Below are 22,537 nucleotides of genomic sequence, written 5' to 3' on the forward strand. Positions count from 1 at the left end.
TTCTATAGAAAATGTAGTCTTATGTTCGTCTTCAGGTGAAATCCTAATCTGATGATAACCTGAAAATCCATCTGTAAATGAGTAAGCTTCTCGACCTCCCATATTGTCTAGCACTTCATCAGTGAAAGGGTTAGGGAAGGGATCATGTGAACATGCATCATTCAACTTCCTCAAATCAACAAAAATCCTAATTTCTCCTTCAGTCTTCTTCTCTTGCACCACCATAGGACTCACTCATTCTGATTCTTCTACTGGTTTAATAATTCCTGTTGTTATCATCTTATCAAGATCTATCTTTATTTTCTCCTTATAATTCAGCGTTAGCCTGTAAGGTCTTTGTTTGACTGGGTTCACATCAAGCTTAAGGGAAATATTCATGACTCCTAGATCTCCTATTATACCCTTCATCTATGAAAGCTTGGTGGGAACTAGTTCTTCATATTCATGAAGTAACTCTATAACTTTATTGATTGTGTCTTCATCCCAATAGTCTCATATTGTTGCAAACTTAGGTTCCTTCTCTGATCCTATGTTCACCTTCTTATTCTTCACTGGCTTCATTATATTTTGTATTTGTATCTTAGGTCCATTTACTTCACAATATATTTTTGATTCTACTATGTCGATGTTGTGATGATCTTCTTCTTCATCCATGGTAAGGTTATAACATTCTAGCACATTTTCTATCTGTGCAACCCAATCAGGTTGTTTCCATGTTAGAGGGATTACATTCTCAAATATTTTCTTCTTAACTTTTTGAAGGGCCAAATCTATGTATGGGCAATCATCCTCAAAGTTGAATGTTAATATGAAGCCATCAACCATGTCTGCCCAATTTACTATACCATGTCGAAGCTCTATTTCTAGGTAACAGTTCTGAGGGATTGTCTCTAATGTATGAATGAACCCATGTACCCATTCTTGATGTGGAATATCCTTCAATGCTATAGTGCATAGTTGGATATGCTTCCTAGGATTATTTTCACCATCATATTTTATCTCTTTCTCTATATCTATCTTATCCACATCAATATTTGGCATTCTTGTCAATATTCTATATTATTCTTGTGTGCATTACACCAAATAGTAGGGGTAGCTTTTAGGGCTATATCCAAGGATGATAACCTTTGATTTTCTCTAACTTGTTCTTCATATTCATCAAGAAAAGTATTTACATCACCTAAACCATCATAAGAGGGTATGTTACATACCTCAGATATCATACAACGAACTAATTTAGTAATTCTTTCACATCGCCTTATGGATACTTCATGCAACATATTCTACCAGTTTTCCAACTCTTCTTCTGAGTCTAAGGTACAAGAACTATCATGCTCCTAAGTCAACTTGCCTCTCGCAGTAGGGTTAACAAAATCACGTTCCTTTGTTCTCATTTGATAGATATTGTATATATTTGTTACAGGGAAAAGTGTCTACACAGAACTGCTTATCCCACTAAGGTGTGATAGCTACCTTAGAAACAAACAAGGTAAAGCTACTTTTGTTTTTCCTTTACGAAATATAGATGAGAGAAGAACAAAGAAGACCAACCTCTGTCTTGTGCTAATCTCCTAGTTTGATTCCTCTCTCTCTTGATAGTCTTTCACTACTTGTTCGCTTGCACGGCTAACTTCAGAGAGTACCTGTAAGATCACAGTAGCATAGCACTATACAAGAACATGGATCTATAATCATAAACAATCTAGGATCAGATGTAAATTGACCATACAAATGCATAAAACATAAATGACACAAGAGTATGGAGGAAAACTTGAATAGCTTTTATTGATAAACAAGAAAGAGCCAAGGGAGTTACAACCAGTTGTTCTGACCCAACATCATCCTCTCAGCAAGGAAGCCCCTCTTCACCTCATATAAAGCTTAGATGACCCAACACTCTGATGTTGTCTCAAGAAACCAACAACAATTCCTTACAATATGCAAAATTCCAGCCTCTAGATCTCTGGGATGAGGGATCCATATATAGATATCTGTAAGGGAGATGAGTCAGCTTGTGATTTGATTAGTGTCTCCCCTCTGATAGTTCTTTCTTCCACTTGGAGATTGATGATCTCTTACTCATCCTTGGTCGAATTCAGAGAGGCAAGTGTCACAGGAGAAGTTTTTGGAAGTTTCCATGCCTCTCCACCTCGCGGAATGACACTGCCATTTGTCACTTCTCGCCCATCGCACCCCATAGAAGGGATTTTTGAAATGAAACGCACCCACACAGTGTATTTAGGTGAGATGCAATGCACTTTGCCTATGGAGCAGCCGAAATGATCCTGTTTTGACCAGTTCTGAGTAGTTTTTCATGGAGAACTTCTGGGAGAAGTTGTAATCATTTGACCTTGTTCCTTTAGGGGTTAGAACAACACTTTTAGGGACTTAGGAGCCCTTGGTTTATGGACATTTCATGCTTGGGGTTGTAGTGCCCAAAAATGTCTATAACAGTTTCCGCCTAAAGCATGAGGTTGTTAATCTTTTGATGTCGGGTGAAATGCTTTATTATGAGGATCCGAAGTTCTTTCAAGCTGGGAGGAGACCTGTAATAAGATACAATACAATACATTATCTTCATAATATTTTCATGATCTAGTTGAGGTGGGCATTCCCATGCTCAGCTTTATAAATTCATTTTCATGTACATAGGACAAACAATCGTCTGAGTGTAGACTGATGATTCTGGTAGAGTCATCATCCCTTTGATTGGATGATTATCTGTGCAGCAATGATGTACATTTGATGTCTTTATTTCCCTCAATATATATCGTAACCCGGATGGATGAAACTAGATCCGAGGTCTTCAATCTCGTTCAATCTTCACTTGAAATACAAGTCTATCCATGTGAGAGATGTTCTAGAGTCAAACATGGAAAGACATCGCCTAATTACCAGCCAATAATGTAAGCTATTAACAGGCGCGAGAGGAATCACTGATAATGATAATGACCCTCAAGGTACTGCAATACAATTCATGTGGTGTGAATAAAGGACTTGGTGTCGAACACCATGCAAAATCTTTCGGTCGAAGGCCATTGATGTAAACCTGTCGCCGGAAGTGAGAAACTTGCCATTGAGTCATGCAAGCTTCAAAGTACTGAACGGGGTGTTCCTAGATTGACTTCTTGGATAATGAGCTGATGTCGGCAAGAAGCGATCCGTCACAGGAGGGCCTTAATGAATCCCACATCAATGACACAGAACAGAGCAAATGATTTTAATGGAGGTGAAAATGGTATGATGACATACGGTTCAGGGTGGCGGTCATGAAAGAATGGAGTGTAAATGTATTGTAGCGGGTGAGACACAGGTGAATTCTCTGAATGACTTCTCTTGCACATGTCGGAGACACTGACATGATGGATTGGTAGCATTACTCCAAATGTGGATGGTGTGATGGGACCATGGTGATGTGACCGGTGAATGAAACAACCCAACCCGACTTGGATGCGGAGTGAAAGTGTCATGTTCAAGAGCGACTTGCTACCAACAAAGTTTCTTCAAGTTTTCTTCCCAATTTTCCCCAGTCATTGCTGACCAGTACCTCTTTATTTTTGTCAAGCTTGAGGAGGATAACATATGCTTGTTCTATAATTTTCCCTTCGGGCAAACCCATTGCTATGTTTTAACGAGCCTAGCGATAGTGAAACTCGTTCTTGTCTGCTATGGACAAGTTTGTTGCTATTAAGTTTTAACGAGTTTAACGACAAAGATAACTCGGTCCTTTTCAATTTTAGAGAGTCTGAAAAGGAACGTAAAGGAAACTCCAAAATTCCTTTTTTGTCATATAATCCATTAAGTCCGAAAAAGTATAAAACAATACAGAAGGGATGAATTTTCGATACTTTTAACGAGCCGAACAAAACAAGCGCTCGATCTTTTTGTGTAATAATCCCTCAGGTCCAAAAAGATTAAAATTTAGAGGAGGGATAGTACTTCCGATTCCTTTAACGAGTTGGAGAGGCCAATGGCTCGGCAATCTTTTCATATTTTACGAGTCAGTTGAAAAGAGCTTAAAGGAGACTCGTCTTTTGAGGAACGAGTGATAAAATTGGGTAGCAGCTGATTCCAGGTAAGGTTTGGAATTTTCCAATCATGGTAGTGTTACAAGGATGGCTAGTGAGATCACTCTTCGCAGCTGTTCCTCAAAAGGGGTAAACAATCAAATGGAGGTGAATGATTAGCCAATACAGAGTGGAGGTGATGATGAGAACACGACCAAGGCTTTTAAAGGCTGAAGTACTACATTCACGATGGTTATTTACCGGGAAATAGTTCATTTTTTAATGAGCTTAAACGTGGGGAGAAACATTTGCTCATGGCTTATGTTTATTTTTTAACGAGCTTGAACTATGCGCTAAAACTGCTCGATTAATCCAGTCGTATAATAAGAATGTCTCATATATGAAAATGACATTTTTTAGAGTTTTGCCCCACATCCTTTCTTTATGCAAGTTAGGAAATGACCAATCCTAAAAAACAGATAAATGATCTCTCTTCTCTTGCACGCCAAAAGGTTTGCATGCCCCCAGGTATAAAACAGAGTTTCAAGGTCACCCTTCAAATCACCGACAAAACATTTTTTTTATCAGGAAAGGTCTACCTCTTTCAGGTTACCAAAGATTGTTCTATTCACAGCGTAAACAAAACACTTCTTCGATGATGTCTACCGAAATAGACAAAGGTGAGACAATCCACTCACATAACTTTGATGAGAGAATCTTGTTCCGGAATAACTCCCTCTTCCACTCACGGACGGGAGTACAGACCAGTCATATATCTCTCACAGAAACCTACCCTATACCCGAAGTTTTCTTGCTGAAGCAGACCAGGGTGCATGCCCCCTGGGTTTCAGTCACGTCCCCCGAATCACTCGCGCTCATCAGGTGGACGGACTGGAGATTGATGAGACATTCCTTGTGTGAAAAAACCATTCAGGGATGGCATATGACTATTTGCTCTGTGTGATCTAGGAAATGAAAGCTGGTCTACGAGCTTGACCACTCTTCCTTCGTGCGGAAAACACATCACTCTAAAGAGTGATGAGACAATGGCTCCCATGTAATAAATATAGTCTCGTCCAAGGAGTAGATTATAATCTAAGGGTCCTTGAACTAGCATTACGTTCATGTGAACGGTTTTCCCTCTCAATGTTATGGGTACATTGGGAAGGATCCCTAACGGTCGACTAGTTCCTTTGTCAAAGCCCGTTATATTTCTCATCTCAGGCAAAAGAGATGGTGAACCAAGCACTTTCCAAGCAGTCGAGGAAAGGATACTCACAGAATCTCCTTCATCTATGATGGTATCGGCCATAACCATTCTATATATTTGAGCAATAATTCAGAATGGTATACTAGTTGGTAAACGAGGTTTGCCTAGTTGATTCCAGTCGAAAGAGACAACTAGGTTGCTTGGAGGTGGGACCGAATAGATGGCCGGGTACGACTCTGACGAACTTCCTTCCTGTGGTAAAGGAATGGGTAAATTTCCCCCATGTTCATTGGAGTCTGTGCTTATGAAAAGAATTTGGACGGTGTCATCCTTATTCTCTTCTGTGACTGTATCATCTGAAGACGGAACCTCTGATGGCAAGACCGGGTCAATTTCCACCTCGACCTTTTGAATTTCATCTGGTATGGGTTCAGATGGTTTGTCTTCAATGATAGATGCTTCGGCCGACCACCTGGGCGAGTCAACCGGCTTTTCAACTAGTGATGGACTCGGCAAGAGTTTTTCATATCCAGGAGGAAGTCGTAACGGTGAAACCGGACGATCGTCCAAAACTTTTTTAGCCTCGTGTAAGAAGGGACAATGGTGGATGGCATGGTTGCCTTCGCACAGTTTACAAAGAAATCTATATTTTCCTTTTTGTCCTGGGGCTTCACTTTCACTAGTCAACGGTGTGCTTTCAACATGATCATCAGAGGTTGACGACACTGGGTTGTGCAAACGAGGAGACCAGTCCCTTAAGATCCGAGGGATGCAAGGACAATCTCTATGATAGTGGTCTCCTTTGCAAATGACACATGGCGATTTAGGCCTGGTTGGTGCAGTGTGTGGATTTTCGCTAGACGATGCTTGGTTGCCCCTTTTCCCTTTTGGCTCCTTCTTCTTCTTCTCTTTCTTCTTCCTTTCCTTCTTCTTCTTAGGTACTTGATTTTTGGTTTTACCAACCCCATCAAGCGAAGAAGAAGGAGGAGAGGAAGAATTGGAGGAAGTAGAAGGTTCATGGGTAACTCTGGATTCGTCTAGTTGCTGACTCGATTGTTCAGGAATTACGGTGTTCTGAAGGATAGAGGTTGAGAAGAGACATACGGGCAAGCCAATTGTCAATCCTGGAAGCGGCAATGTGGCCATATGGGGTGCACCAACATCTCCCCAAGAGGAGAAGGGACTAGGATTTCCTCCAAGGTGAATTCCTTGGTTGGTGGGTTCCATTCTCTCAACCTAAGATCAACGTAGGAAAGGGTGATGATTATTCCATTTAAAATAAATTTTAGACGCTTTGACACAACTTGTTTTTTCAATTTTTAAGAGTCGAGAAAAAACAAAAGATGACTCTAGTCGCCTTCGATTTTTAATGAGCTCGAAGTGACAAGTGCTCAGATGGACATTTTCCATTAAGGAGTCTGAAAAGGAATGAAAGGGACTTATCTGGAAATCTAGGTAGAGGAATTACCAAACCAATCGCAAAACTGCAGAATAATTTTTATGGTACGACAGTCAATCTTCCTGAATGCTGTGTTCAGTGCATTGTGATCGATAGGGTGGCAGACACGGCTTCCTATGGATAAAGGATTAAGCCTATTGTGGTCTCCCAAAATATACTCGATGGTACGTGGGAGCACAAGTCCGTACTGGCACTTATCGTCTCAAAGTGGAGGAATCACCCAACCATCAGTTAGAACAACAGTTACCAGGCTTTATGACGCCGGAATACGTCTCTAGCCTAGACTTCTAAATGTTGTGCGTTAGGTTCCAAAGCGTTGTTAGATTCATTGAATTTATTTTATAGTTGATCTTGTTTATGAAATTTTCCTTTCAGGTTCACCACGAAATGTAGATGTATGATTCCTAAAATGCAATCTAAGATGATAAACAGTCTTTTATCTTCTTTGTGCAATGAAAATCCTAGCTACTAAGGAAAGAGAGACAATATTATTTCACAAAGAGCAAAGTGCACACTCTAAATGCACTGCCCTAAATCAAACCAATCAAACCAATCAAACAGTCTAAATGCAAATGCACATGCATGTATTTGTTTTCGGCTTTCTTAGTATGTGAATGGAAAAAGAAAGCTAATGCACAAATCTGAATTACTTTTCAAGCGACAATTACCAACAAGTTTCTTTTCAAAATAAAAAATGGAGACAATCACAACACTTTACGATTTGGAAATGAATACTTGCTTTCGACACTTAGATCAATTACAAATTTAGACCAAATACAATAGTAACAGGATAATCGACTATCTACAGCAACCAAACTCTTTCCTATGACTGGAAACGACACTTGCGACACTTTCAAATCAAAGGACGACAGTATGATTACATTATTTTTTGCAGAGGAGAACTGAAAATGACTCAACAAATACACAAAAACGTTTACAGTTCTTTTGTACAAAGGAGGCGGAATAACAGCAAGGAAAAGGGGTTTCAAACAGAGATATACTAATTACAGGCAGCAAAATTCATGAATAGAACTGGAAAGAATGAATCACAGAAACCAAAACTGAATAATGCCTAGTCTGATCAGCGCACGTGTAACACAGGGAATTTGAAATGCAACGCACCTACTACACTTGGGAAGTGTGCTAAATTCCAGATTCACAGACCAGTACCTGTGCTGGGCCAGAGACGAGACTTTGCTTGGGTTCCGGGTCGTAGTTTGCAGTTCAGTTCATGGGTTTTGGCCAAGCAAATGGTAATTAGTAATGCAACAATCAGGGGTAGATCTAAGGAGGATCTAAGAGCTACCACAAGGGGCAATCAGAGAGTTTGTGAATCAGTTATTTAAGTTATAAACAATTCCCGGAGATTGACTGAAGCGGCATTTATCTACTTTGCATTTGCATAGAAAATGCAGTTCGAAAGCTACCTGGCTCGACTTCAGGCTCCATCTGTAAGTTTATAAAATAGACAACAACGAAGATAAACAAACAAACTAATTCGTCCCCAGCGGAGTCGCCATTTTGTTACAGGGAAAAGTGTCTACACATAACTGCTTATCCCACTAAGGTGTGATAGCTATCTTAGAAACAAACAAAGTAAAGCTACTTTTGTTTTTCATTTATGAAATATAGATGAGAGAAGAACAAAGAAGACCAACCTCTGTCTTGCGCTAATCTCCTAGTTCGATTCCTCTCTCTCTTGATAGTCTTTCACTACTTGTTCCTTTGCATGCCCAGCTTCACAGAGTACCTGTAAGATCACAATAGCATCGCACTATACATGAACATGGATCTATAATCATAAACAATCTAGGATCAGATGTAAATTGACCATACAAATGCATAAAACATAAATGAAACAAGAGTATGGAGGAAAACTTGAATGGCTTTTATTGATAAACAAGAAAGAGCCAAGGGAGTTACAACCAGTTGTTCTGACCCAGCATCATCCTCTCAGCAAGGAAGCCCCTCTTCACCTCATACAAAGCTTAGATCACCCAACACTCTGATGTTGTCTTAAGAAACCAACAACAATTCCTTACAATATGCAAAATTCCAGCCTCTGGATCTCTGGGATGAGGGATCCGTATATAGATATCTGTAAGGGAGATGAGTCAGCTTGTGATTTGATTAGTGTCTCCCCTCTGATAGTTCTTGCTTCCACTTGGAGATTCATGATCTCTTACTCATCCTTGGTCTAATTCAGAGAGGCAAGTGTCACAGGAGAAGTTTCTGGAAGTTTCCATGCCTCTCCACCTCGCGGGATGACACTGCCATTTGTCACTTCTCGCCCATCGCACCCCATAGAAGGGCTTTTTGAAATGCAACGCACCCACACAGTGTATTTAGGTGAGATGCAACGCACTTTGCCTATGGAGCAGCTCAAATGATCCTGTTTTGACCAATTTTGAGCAGTTTTTCATGGAGAACTTCTGGGAGAAGCTGTAATCAGTTGACCTTGTTCCTTTAGGGGTTATAACAACACTTTTAGGGACTTAGGTGTTGGCATTTTGGCACAGGTGTGGCGCTACGGTACAGGTGTTGTCCTTGATGGCAACTCTCTTTGATGACAGATCTCAGTCCAGACTACAAGAATGAAGAGAAATTTCATATACGCAGGTTCATTAAGCCCAAGTTGCGTATACACGCCGGTACGCTATATACTAAGTCGCGGATACGCAGGCTCGCTATATACAAAGTCACGTACACACGCAGTTTCATGAACAGAAAAGAGCGTACATGTATAGAAGCTTTCCTTTGGTCCGTGGTAGTTAGTCCTCGGTACTTGAGCCTATGTTTTTGGACCAAGGTATCTCGACAGACGTGTTGATCCCTAGTTTTGAAGTTGATGGTATTGTGTTACTATGGTTTTGGACCGTGGTATTGTGAAGGGCCTAAGGCTATATAAGGAGAAGAAGATCATTAGGCTATTGCATTGAAAAAGTCTTGAATATCTGATAAAGAAAGAGATCTAGTATGCAGGTTCTGGGTTGCTTGATCTAAGCTAAGGAGAGATCACCGGTTGATGGAAGACTAGATCTAAGGATAGATCGGGATCAAATGGTTTGAAATGAACTATCATTATATGGTTGATTATGCATATTTTTAGATCTGCATACTGACGCAATGTTATGTTCTGAGTATGACTAATGTCTCGTACAGCTGCAAGTTATGAGAAATTATTTTTAGATCTGTACGCAGGTTGTCTTTGGTAAAAGCGCGTGTATACGCAGGTTGGTTTCATTGAAGTAGCGTATATCTTTTGAAGCTTAATTTTTGGGGTTGTAGTTGGGTCTGACTGTTATTACAGAGTTCTGTAGTCTTCTCTGTGTTCTGGTGACTGGGTGTTGACAGGGTTTCAGTGGTTCAGTGATTCAAAGATTGATGATGCTAGTATTGGTTGTTTTGTGCTTCAATGATTTGTTATGAAAATTGGATTGTGGTCTTCAGATTGTAATGTTGTGCTTCAGGAATATCCAGTCTGAAAATATATGAAAAGTGGTACCTGAAGGAAAGAAGATTGTAGGCCAGCACCTACGTACTAGTATCTTAGCTAGTACAAGAGCAAAGGGGGTTGGAGCTCCCTTCCAGGAGAGTCTGGAAAGCAAGAGAAGGTTGTAGCCTGCGTACTGGTATAAGGCCGCACCAGTACAAAAGATTGTAAACTGAAGTTTCTTATTAAAGAAATATAGAGACGACTTGCAGCAGGTGGTTTTCACCCACATTGGGTTTCCACCTTATATCATGGTGTTCATGTGTGTGGCTTTTGTGTGATGATCTGTTCTGTTATACTGAACCTGTTTACTATTAATATGGTTAATAATGTCCTGATGCATTTACTGAAGATAAGCTAACTGAATCATAAGATTTCTGGTTATACGCTGGTTGCTTTAGACACAGTAGCGTGTACATGCTAGTTCACTTAACTGAAGTAGCGTATATGTTTCAGAGTATGAAATTGAAAAAGTTTTATTGATCTGATAATACTGATTCCCCCCCCCCCTCTCAGTATTATTTCCAACAATTGGTATCAGAGCAGGTCCTTCAGAGAAGCTTGATTGCTTGAAGGTAGATCATTCATCATGAGCAACTACGAGAGAGAAGCATCAATCAGGCCACCGGTTTTTGATGGGACAAACTTCAATTATTGGAAGGTGAGAGTTACTGCTTATCTTCAATCTCTTGGTACAAAAGTTTGGGACATCGTAGAGATAGGCTACACTTTTCCTTCGGCTACTCCTACAGATTCAGCCGAGAAAAAGAAATATGAAACAAATGCGAAAGCATTCAGTACTCAATTGGGATGTATATCCCAATCGGAATTCATGAAGGTAATGCACTATAAATCTGCAAAAGAAATATGGGACAAAATTGTCACGAGCTATGAAGGAGACGAACAGGTAAAGCGTGCTAAACTTCAAACTCTCAGGATTAAGTATGAGACTCTCAGAATGTATAATGATGAAAGTGTGGCTAACTATTTCCTTAGGGTAGATGAGATTGCTAATTGCATGAAAAACTTGGGTGAAGAAATAAAAGAGGCTATTGTAGTTGAAAAGGTTCTAAGATCATTGTCCCCCAAATTTGAATCTAAAGTGTCTGCAATAGAAGAAAAGGAAAATCTATGAACTCTTACTATGTCTCAGCTTCACGGAATTCTAACTGCTTATGAAATGAGAAAGGGAGGTCCATCAGACAGAAGAGAAGCTGCTTTCAAGGCTTCAGGCAAAGAAGATTATTATGAAGTAAGTCACGTGCCAGAAGATGAAGAAGAAGAATCAAATTTTGTCAGAAATCTTCAAAGAGGTTCTGGAAGGTTTAGAGGTAAGTTACCTTTTAAATGCTTTGCTTGTGGAATAGTAGGTCATTATGCTGCCAAATTTCCTCACAAAGATAAGAATGACAAGGGAAAGGAACCTGTTAAATGGAACAAGAAACAAAATGAAAAGAAGAAAAGCTATTACACTCATGAAGATAGTGATGGTCTTTCAAATAGTGACGAAGATGAACAAGGTAATAGATATAAACTTTTAATGGCTTTTGAAGATGATGACTACATGGATGCTATAGATGTAGAAGGCTTTTGTGAAGAAATGAATAATCTCAAAGTTTGCTTAGAAGAGAAAAGTGCTATTATTGATTCTCTACAATGTCAACTGGCTGAAAAGGAAAAACATCTTGAAGAATTGGAATGTGAGATTGTTTGTCTTAGAAAGGAGATTGAGAAAACAAAAGCGATTAATCTTAAATTTGTTAAAGGATCTGAAACCTTGGATGAGATTATCAATGTGCAGTGTTCTCCTCTGATCAAGACAGGTCTGGGATATAATGGAGAAACATCTCAGGCTTCTACCTCTAAAAGTTATCTTGATGTAGCAAGGAGGAGAGAGCAAAGGCCAAATAAAAGTCATCAGGTGAATCAGGGACAGTTTACCTCAAGAACAAATAAATACTATCAAGAAATTCGGGGACAAGCTGCCTTAAGGACAAACAGAAGCTACAATCAGGCACAGGTAAAATCTTCCCAATTTGCCCCAAGAATGGATGTCAATAGAAGCTACAATCGGTTGGATGATAGATCTGATTATCGCAGAAATTTCTTTAACAGGCAATGTTTTTCTTGCCATAACTTTGGTCACAAAGCAACTCAATGTGTTGCCTACAAGACAATCATGACTAGAGAAGCTCAAAAGCAAAGAAGTATGACTAGAACCATGAAAAGGACTTATAACAACTTTTCGGTTCTTGAAAATGAAGTTGAATGCTCTATTTGTAATAACTTTGGTCATGAAGACTCTGAATGCAGGAGCAGGTTCTGGAAGACAACTTAGAAGGAACAAACCTCAAATGTCAGAACATGGAGAATAAAGGAACCGCAACCAGAAAGATGTGGGATAGCCTTTTATGCAGAAAGTCAAGAAAGTCTATGGTACATTGACAGCGGATGTTCAAAGCATATGACAGGGGACAAAGAAAAACTTGAATCATATACCGCATTAGAAAAGGGAAAGAAAGTTTCTTTTGGAAACGATATCTCTGCAGCCATAAAAGGAAAAGGCATTGCTCTGTTGAAAGAGAAGGTCAAAGCTGGAAATGTTTTATATGTTGATGGATTGAAGCATAATCTTCTGAGTGTCAGTCAGATGTGCGATCAAGGAACATAGGTAATATTTAGATCAAATGGATGTTGTGTTCGTGATCTTGATACAGGTGAAACAGTGATCAAAGGAAGAAGGACTCCAAATAATCTATACATATTTGAATAAAGACAACAACAATGCTATTTGAGCAAGGATTATGAACACTGGCTATGGCATCGGAGGTTGGGGCATCTAAGCTTTTCACAAATAAGGAAAGCATGCAAATATCAGGTAGTTCGTGATCTTCGAGATATCAAAATTCCAGACAACACCATATGCAAATCATGTCAGTTTGGAAAGCAAACCAGAACTAATTTTCCTGAGAAGGAAGGATCAGCTAGCATGCCTCTTGAGCTAGTACATACAGATACATGTGGTCCATTCAGAAAAAGAACACCTCTAGGAGAAGAATATTTGATATTATTCATTGACGATTTCTCCAGGTTTGTCTGGTTAAGACTTATGAAGCACAAAGATGAAGCATTCGAAAAATTCAAATCCTTCAAAGCCTTGGTTGAAAATGAATCAGGACACAAAATTAAGTGCCTCAGATCTGACAGAGGTGGGGAGTTTACCTCGAATGAATTTTTCAATTTCTGTGAAGAACATGGGATAAGAAGAGAATTCTCTACAGCTAGAACTCCTCAGCAAAATGGAGTTGTGGAAAGAATGAACAGAACAGTCCAACAAATGGCTCGTGCTATGCTTGATGAATCAAGTACTCCCGCAACTTTCTGGGGTGAAGCTGCACATGCTGCGGTTATTATTCTCAACAAAACAAATTTCCGAGTAAACAACACTCAAATCCCTCATGAGCTCTGGTGTGGTGAGACTCCTTCGGTGAAGCACTTCAAAATCTTTGGGAGCAAATGTTATATTAAGAATACTGATGAGCAACTTGGCAAACTTGAACCAAGAGCAGATGAAGGCATTCTTCTTGGTTATTCTCCACATAGCAAAGCATACAAATGCTACAATAAAAGACTTGGCAGAATTGTTGACAACATTGATGTTGTGGTTGATGAGAAGGGATACATTCCTAGACAAGTTCATCATGAAGACATCGAAGAAGATGAAGGCTACCCTCAAAGACAGAATGATGAAGAAGAAGAACCTCAAGAAGAAGAAGAACCTCAAGAAGAACCAGAGGAGCAGACAAGAGTAGAAGAGAAGACTCCATCCAGATATGTTCAGAAGAATCATCCAGAATCTCAGATTGTGGGGCAGAAAGAAGCAGGAGTACAAATAAGAAGAACAATTGCAGAAGCTTCAAGCTATTTGGCATTACTCTCTTCCACTGAACCACAAAATGTGAAAGAGGCATGCAAAGATGAATGTTGGGTTAAAGCAATGGATGAAGAACTTGAGCAGATCGAAAAGAACAACACTTGGGAATTGGTTCCTAGACCAAAAGATAAGAATGTCATAGGGACAAAATGGGTCTTCAAAAATAAATTGAATGAAAATGGAGAAGTAATTAGAAACAAGGCCAGACTTGTTTGTAAAGGGTATGCGCAGCAAGAAGGAATAGATTTTGAAGAGACCTTTGCTCCTGTTGCAAGACTTGAGGCCATCCGAATGTTCCTTGCTCTCTCAAGCTTTCAAAACTTCAAGATATTTCAAATGGACGTGAAATCAGCCTTTCTGAATGGCGACTTAGAAGAAGAAGTATATATTGAGCATCCAGATGGTTTCATTCTTGGGAATGATCCAAACCTTGTATGCAGATTGAAAAAGGCTCTCTATGGTCTCAAACAAGCTCCAAGGGCTTGGTACTATCGTTTGGACAAATATCTTCACCAACAAGGTTTTTCAAAAGGATCAGCAGATAGCAATCTCTATATAAAAGTTGAAAATAACAAATTGATAATACTTGTTGTGTATGTAGATGATATTATCTTTGGCAGCAATGAAGAGGCTATGAGTCAAAACTTTGCCTTGATTATGCAAAAAGAATTCGAAATGTCATTACTTGGAGAATTGACATACTTTCTTGGATTGCAAATCCAACAAAATGAAGGAGGTATTTTCTTGTCTCAAACCAAGTACCTCAAACAGATCTTGAAGAAGTATGGCATGGAAGATTCAAAGCCAGTATGTACCCCCATGGTTACAGGATGCAGCCTCAGTGCAAATGATGAATCAACAGAAGTTCATCAACCAACTTATAGATCCATGATTGGGAGTTTGCTTTATTTGACAGGTACCCGACCAGATATTATGCATGCAGTAGGAATTGTTGGAAGATTTCAAGCCAACCCAAAGGAAACTCATCTTCAGGCAGTCAAAAGAATCTTCAAGTATCTTCAGGGGACTCAAAACTATGGCTTATGGTATCCTAGAGATACAGATCTCACTCTTCATGCTTACACAGATGCAGATTGGGCCTGAAGTGTGGATGACAGGAAAAGCACAAGTGGTGGTGCATTCTTCATGGGTTCCAGATTAGTATCTTGGTTCAGCAAGAAACATAGTTCGATTGCTTTATCTACAGCTGAAGCAGAATATGTGGCTGCGGCATCTTGTTGCACACAACTTCTTTGGATGATGCAGACCTTGCAGGATTTTCAAATCACTTGCACTCCACCTGTCTCTATCTTATGTGATAATACAAGTGCAATCAGCATTTCAAATAATCCAATCATGCATTCAAAGACCAAGCACATACCAATCAGGTATCACTTCCTCCGGGAACAAGTGCTTGAACAAAAGGTCAAGTTGGAGTATGTTTCTTCTAAAGAACAAGTTGCTGATATTCTCACAAAACCACTGCCCAGGGAGACTTTTGAATATCTCAGACAAAAGCTGGGAGTAGTTGATGCTTCATCCTGCTGTTGAAGCTTGTCTGTTCTAAAGAAAAGTTGGTGTACGCGTGTTGTATAAGGGATATCCGCATACATATGCTGATTTATGCAGGTGAAGTCGCGTATATGGAGTTCTGAACAGCAAGGGCAGACTCTGGTTGGATAAGGTCTGAGATGGGTATGCCAGAGTCCTTCAGGCACAGTTTCAGGGGGTGCAACAGGCATAGTTTCAAGGGGAGCAACTTAAAGTCTAATAAAGCATTGTTGGCATTTAGATGCTTTTTGTTCTAGTTCACAACTGTTGTTGGTTTCAGGAGAAGGAGCACATAAGGAAATCTTGGTTGCTGATCTAAAAGATGATTATCAGATGCTGCTGGTGACTTTCATAAGTCTTGGTCTAGATTTTTCGTCTCTATGTCATGTATCTCTTTTGTGATATCTCTTTTATGGTGTCAAGGTCATGTAACGGCCTATGTTGGTTTCCCCACTATGCCTGGGATCAATGATGTAATGTAATTGGTTGTTATATGTAAATTTCTGATGTATCCCCTCTTGGTTGGGAGTATGGATGTATGTATTGAGTCTTTTCATGATAGGAAGGTCCTTTATGATGTATAAATCTTGGTTCTTTTTGAAGAACATCTTTTGCAGATCTTGCCTACAGTCAGGGGGAGAATGTTCAGCACAGTAGAGCAGAGATATCAGCATGTACTCAGGGGGAGCACAACCCTTTGCCCTTGATGACAAAGGGGGAGAATGATTCTAAGGATCTTGGGGTTGGCATCAAGTCCAAAGGGAGAGATTGTTGGCATTTTGGCACAGGTGTGGCGCTACGGTACAGGTGTTGTCCTTGATGGCAACTCTCTTTGATGAAAGATCTCAGTCCAGACTACAAGAATGAAGAGAAATTTCATATATGCAGGTTCATTAAGCCCAAGTTGCGTATACACGCCGGTACGCTATATACTAAGTCGCGGATACGCAGGCTTGCTATATACGAAGTCGCGTACACACGCAGTTTCATGAATAGAAAAGAGCGTACATGTCTAGAAGCTTTCCTTTGGTCCATGGTAGTTAGTCCTCGGTACTTGAGCCTATGTTTTTGGACCAAGGTATCTCGACAGACGTGTTGATCCCTAGTTTTGAAGTTGATGGTATTGTGTTACTATGGTTTTGGACCGTGGTATTGTGAAGGGCCTAAGGCTATATAAGGAGAAGAAGATCATTAGGCTATTGCATTGAAAAAGTCTTGAATATCTGATAAAGAAAGAGATCTAGTATGCAGGTTCTGGGTTGCTTGATCTAAGCTAAGGAGAGATCACCAGTTGATGGAAGACTAGATCTAAGGATAGATCGGGATCAAATGGTTTGAAATGAACTATCGTTATATGGTTGATTATGCGTATCTTTAGATCTGCATACTGACGCAATGTTATGTTCTGAGTATGACTGATGTCTGGTACAGTTGCAAGTTATGAGAAATTATTTGTAGATCTGTACGTAGGTTTTCTTTGGTAAAAGCACGTGTATGCGCGGGTTGGTTTCATTGAAGTAGCGTATATCTTTTGAAGCTTAATTTTTGGGGTTGCAGTTGGGTCTGACTGTTATTGCAGAGTTCTGTAGTCTGCTCTGTGTTCTGGTGACTGGGTGTTGATAGGGTTTCAGTGGTTCAGTGATTCAAAGATTGATGATGCTAGTATTGGTTGTTTTGTGCTTCAATGATCTGTTATGAAAATTGGATGAATTGGGTCTTCAGATTGTAATGTTGTGCTTCAGGAATATCCAGTCTGAAAATGTATGAAAAGTGGTACCTGAAGGAAAGAAGATTGTAGGCCAGCACCTACGTACTAGTATCTTAGCTAGTACAAGAGCAAAGGGGGTTGGAGCTCCCTTCCAGGAGAGTCTGGAAAACGAGAGAAGGTTGTAGCCTTATGCAGGTTGTAGCATGCGTATTGGTATAAGGCTGCACCAGTACAAAAGATTGTAAACTGAAGTTTCTTATTAAAGAAAGATAGAGACGACTTGCAGCAGGTGGTTTTCACCCACATTGGGTTTCCACCTTATATCATGGTGTTCATGTGTGTGGCTTTTGTGTGATGATCTGTTCTGTTATACTGCACCTGTTTACTATTAATATGGTTAATAATGTCCTGATGCATTTACTGAAGATAAGCTAACTGAATCATAAGATTTCTGGTTATACGCTGGTTGCTTTAGACACAGTAGCGTGTACACGCTGGTTCACTTAACTGAAGTAGCGTATATGTTTCAGAGTATGAAATTGAAAAAGTTTTATTGATCTGATAATACTGATTCACCCCCCCCTCTCAGTATTATTTCCAACATTAGGAGCCCTTGGTTTATGGAGATTTCATGCTTGGGGTTGTAGTGCCCAAAAATGTCTATAACAATATCAGTTGTGCAACATTCTTCTTTGACTAGTTCTACATATCTTTCTCCTTTTGAGGGATCCAAGGGAATAATTACTCTTACATTGTTTCCTTCAAATATCATCTGTCTCTTCTTCAAGTTAATTATGGCCATATTATCAAATTGCAGTCAATTCCAAGTAATGTAGGATAAGGGTTATTGTCATCAACGATTTCTATTACTTGAAAATCAACAATAGTGTGAACTCCTTTAATATCTACTGTGACACCTGGTAGTATTCCTAGAGGGAATATCTTTTGTAGGCTTTCCATCCTTAAATGAATAGATGACCATTGTAGCTTTGACTTACCCAATAATTCCCATGTCTGCTTCATCAAGACATTAGCAGCAGATCCCAGATCCAGGATAACTTGATCCATTTCATACACTCCTTTCTACGCACAAAGCCTCGTACCTTCCAATTATTTTTTGTCAATGAAAATTATTGACTGCACGTATCTCACTTCACAATGTTTCTTTGGATGCACATGAATCTATCAACTCCTGAAGCCCTTCTACATCCTTTTGATCTCTTAATAATTTCATACAAGTCTGCAGAAAAGACTTTCAAATACCTAATTGATTTTTTGAATCCTAGTCTTGTGTCAGAGCTCAATCCTGTGTTAGATCTTGGTCCTGTGTTGAAGTTGATGACGTGTCACAGTTACTTTTCTGATCAGGCTTTGGATGTGCACTAGATGTTGAAGCTCCAACATCCATAAAACTTTGTTGTGCTTCCATAAATACCACTTTTTCTTTCTGAATATAAAAAATTGAAACTTTCTCAATAGTTTCTTTAACACATGTACTTTTAGATTCTTTCTTCTCATTTCCTTTATCACTTCTGGTCGCAGCTCCACTTCTAGTGAAAATAATAATTCAAGTTTCGTCGGTCCTCCTTTCATCGGTCATCATTTGAATATTCTATGTTCACTGATGAATTATTTTTTCTTGCATCTTTTCCATAAGTATAGGGCATTCTTCAATTACATGCTTAAAGGATTTATAGTACTTACATGTCGTTGTAGGGTTCTGAAAATCTCTCACAAAATGACCTACCTAGACGTAGTTATAGAAAATTATCTGTCCACATCCTCGGCCAACTCCAAAACCTCTACCTCTTCCTTGTTAGCCTCCTCAATCGCTGAATTATCCACTCCATTCATGTCCATGTTCTTATGCTTGCATTCTGTAAGTGTCAACACTGCACTCCATCATTAGTTCATAAGCTCAAAAATTATTCTCATCATGTCCTATTGATTTACATAATTTCAATATAGGTACCTTTGAGTTTTCACATATTTCTGTAATAGGTAACAATCTTTTGAGCGATGTTGGCCTCTGGTATTACGTATCTCGCACCACAGGTTGGATCCTACATTTACAGGATTAAGTGCCCCACAAGCCATGTAATCCATGAAGACAGGTCATTGTTCTTTAGAATGACCCTCCAATCTACTCTTCGTGCACCATAGTTCTTATATGACTTCTTTGCTTTTCTTGATATCTTGTATCTATAGGGTTAGGTTCACCAACTAACTCTAAATCTGTTGCATACCTACATTAGTATCTCCTATAGCCGAAGCTTCCATATTCATTGCAATTTGTAGATCTTCAGCTTGACTTGTTATCCTTTGTTGTGTCAATGGTAATCTGATATGTGGTAATAACACAACTGTAAACCATTCTTGATGTTGCTGCGGAGCTATGTAGAAACTCACTTGATCCAACAATACCTTAAATATCTGATCAAATTTTGAAACAGATTCAGCAGGTTTCTGTTTAATTTATTTCAACTCAGTGATGCACTACGACTCAGAATCCGACTTCTTAAATTCTTTGATCAATGCTACTTTAATATATGCAAATGTTTTGATATGATTATTTGAATAATTTATATACCATGTCAATGCTTTATCTCAGAACATTGTAATGAGTTGTGCTTTCTTTATATTTTCATTATTGATATGCTTCGCGGTCCATATATCTTCACATAAAAACAAAAACTGTTCTAGATCTTCTAATCTAGTTCCTTTGAAAACAAGTAGCTTAATATCATCATCCATATTTATTCTTGGAGGGGGAAGGGGATGAGTAAGGGGAAGGCAGGAGGGGGGGGTAGGGGGAGTAGTGGAAGAAGGGGGAGGGGGAGGGGGAGGGGTAGGGGGAGTAGTGGAAGAAGGGGTAGGGGGAGAGACAAAAACACCCTAGCTATTACTGGATTTTGGTTTCTATGAACTCTCAGGCTAGGAAGGTGAATGCTGTGAAGTTACCTGGGGTTTATCAGGGTGGCTATATTCTCTTTCACCTTCAGATTCACTCAAAAGAGGACTATAATCAGTCTCTACAGAGGTCTTCGGGTCTTTTCCACAAGCTTTTTTCCTGGTATCTACTCTATATCTCTTTCCACTTTGCGAACTATTATCTCTAGCTTAGATTTATTCTCTTTTCTTCTAAACATAAGTAAACTAGCAATCTGAATACATCCATAAAAATCCGCTTTGACAGAGAAACATCTTAATCCAAAGTTTCAAAGACTTCAAATTCTTGCCTCATAGTTCTTTGAAGAATCATCATTTCACTTCGCTATAGGGCACATTCGAGTCTACTACAAACTTAGTAGTGAATCCTCCCAAGATGCTATCAATCTAGAAATCGACATGCCTTGAAATCCTATTGTCAGTGCTCTTCAGTCGCCATATTAGTTCAGGAATCCACACCTTAGGTTCTCCACCTTTAAAATAGTTCTTTCTTTTGGTCAACCTCGATATCCACTCATACAAATCAATAGGAAATGATGCGAATAAAATTTCATATTGATCTGTAAAAATTTACTTTTGTAACCAAGCTTTAGATGTCAGACGAGGGTTTCTGTTCTCTTTATTTGCAAATTATCGCTCTTTCAATTCTATCCAATCTTGAATTTCCTTCTTTGATGGGTGTCACATCCACATATCCATCAAAGAGGTCCTGGTCCCGAAAATGGAACCATTTGTTGCCTTGATTTGGGTTGACCCAGGTTCGATCTATACTGCGCACCAACAAAACCCTTAACCATTGGTCCTTTCAGCAATGACCTGCAAGCAGATTGTAGTCTCACCCAAAGTGACTATGAGAGGATCAAAACCAAGTTTATGTAGCCTTGAGGGATGCGGAGATGTGGTATTTTTATGTTTTCTTTATTCTTAACATTCATAAATCACTTCACCACATAACATTAACCGCTTAAACATATCATATAAAGCCATAAAACATCATTGTGTTGAAAATAAAGTGCAACTGTAATAAACTGCTATGCTACAATGGATAGTAAGAAAATGTACACACGATGACACCAAATTACCATGGTTCACCCCAATGTGGGCATACATCCACAAGAAATATTGCTAATATAATGATTACTTGTACAACAAAAAATCCTTGACCTGTGCACTAAGCTACATGTTGTCTGCACACTCAACTGCAGACTAAGGCCTCTGTGCACTCAACTACAAAGCCTCACCTCTTCTTCCAACTACATATCACACGAATTTGACCATAACACATATCTGGATCATAACGATTGATTTTTCTTCTTATTATTTGGCCCTATATATACTATTACATCGAATGGTACATCATTACAATACCATGGTCCAAATATCATGGAATCCCTAATACAAGCAACTATGGTCCCAAAACCCATTGATCTTTTACATTATTACAAAAAGAAGGGGCTTAACCCTATCCCAAAGCCCTTATATCGCATGGTATATTCAAATTTCTCTACTGTGCGCTCCATTTCGCACTCCGCTATGCGCTGCACTCCATAAAACATGGAGTCTTTTCCAAAAACTATGCCAAGTTGGGTTGCACCAAACAGTTGTTTGTAAACCCTAGATTTCTGATCAATCATCAATCCTAACCAAAAATTAAAATTTCAACAATCTTTCACAAATCTAAAATCATGACATTTCAAAGAGTTCTACTTCGACTAAGGTTTAATTCCAAAACCATAGAATTGAAGTTTCACAATATCAACAATCTGACAAAAATCTCAAATCATCACATTTCAGAGATTTTAGTTTGACTAAGGTTTAACTCCAAAACCCTAGAATTCCACAATCTCACAATCATTAAATACATAGATCTCAGATTGTTATATTTCACACTAGACAATGTCACTACTAGGATTTAAGTGCAAAATCCTAGATTTTCATTTTCAACAATCATCTAATAGATTTTAGATTGTTATATCACACAAAATCCAAAATATTTAGATTTTGTTTTTCATTTAAATGTTATGTGATTATGTTTTCTATTATTTTTATCCTAAATGTAGAATTTGCTTGAATTGCAAGTTTGAGTTGTTAAGTTTTTATAATGAGTGTTTTTGGAGTTTCTTAAGGCTTTAAATCTATTTATGTGTTGGAATGTGCCAAGAATTTATTTGAATTGCAAATTGGAGTTGTTAAATTTTTATAATGAGTGTTTTTGGAGTTTCTTAA

Source organism: Pinus tabuliformis, chromosome 2_1, assembly GCF_031772625.1.
Source record: "Pinus tabuliformis cultivar Carrire ecotype Pingquan chromosome 2_1, CPIR1, whole genome shotgun sequence".
Taxonomy (NCBI): domain Eukaryota; kingdom Viridiplantae; phylum Streptophyta; class Pinopsida; order Pinales; family Pinaceae; genus Pinus; species Pinus tabuliformis.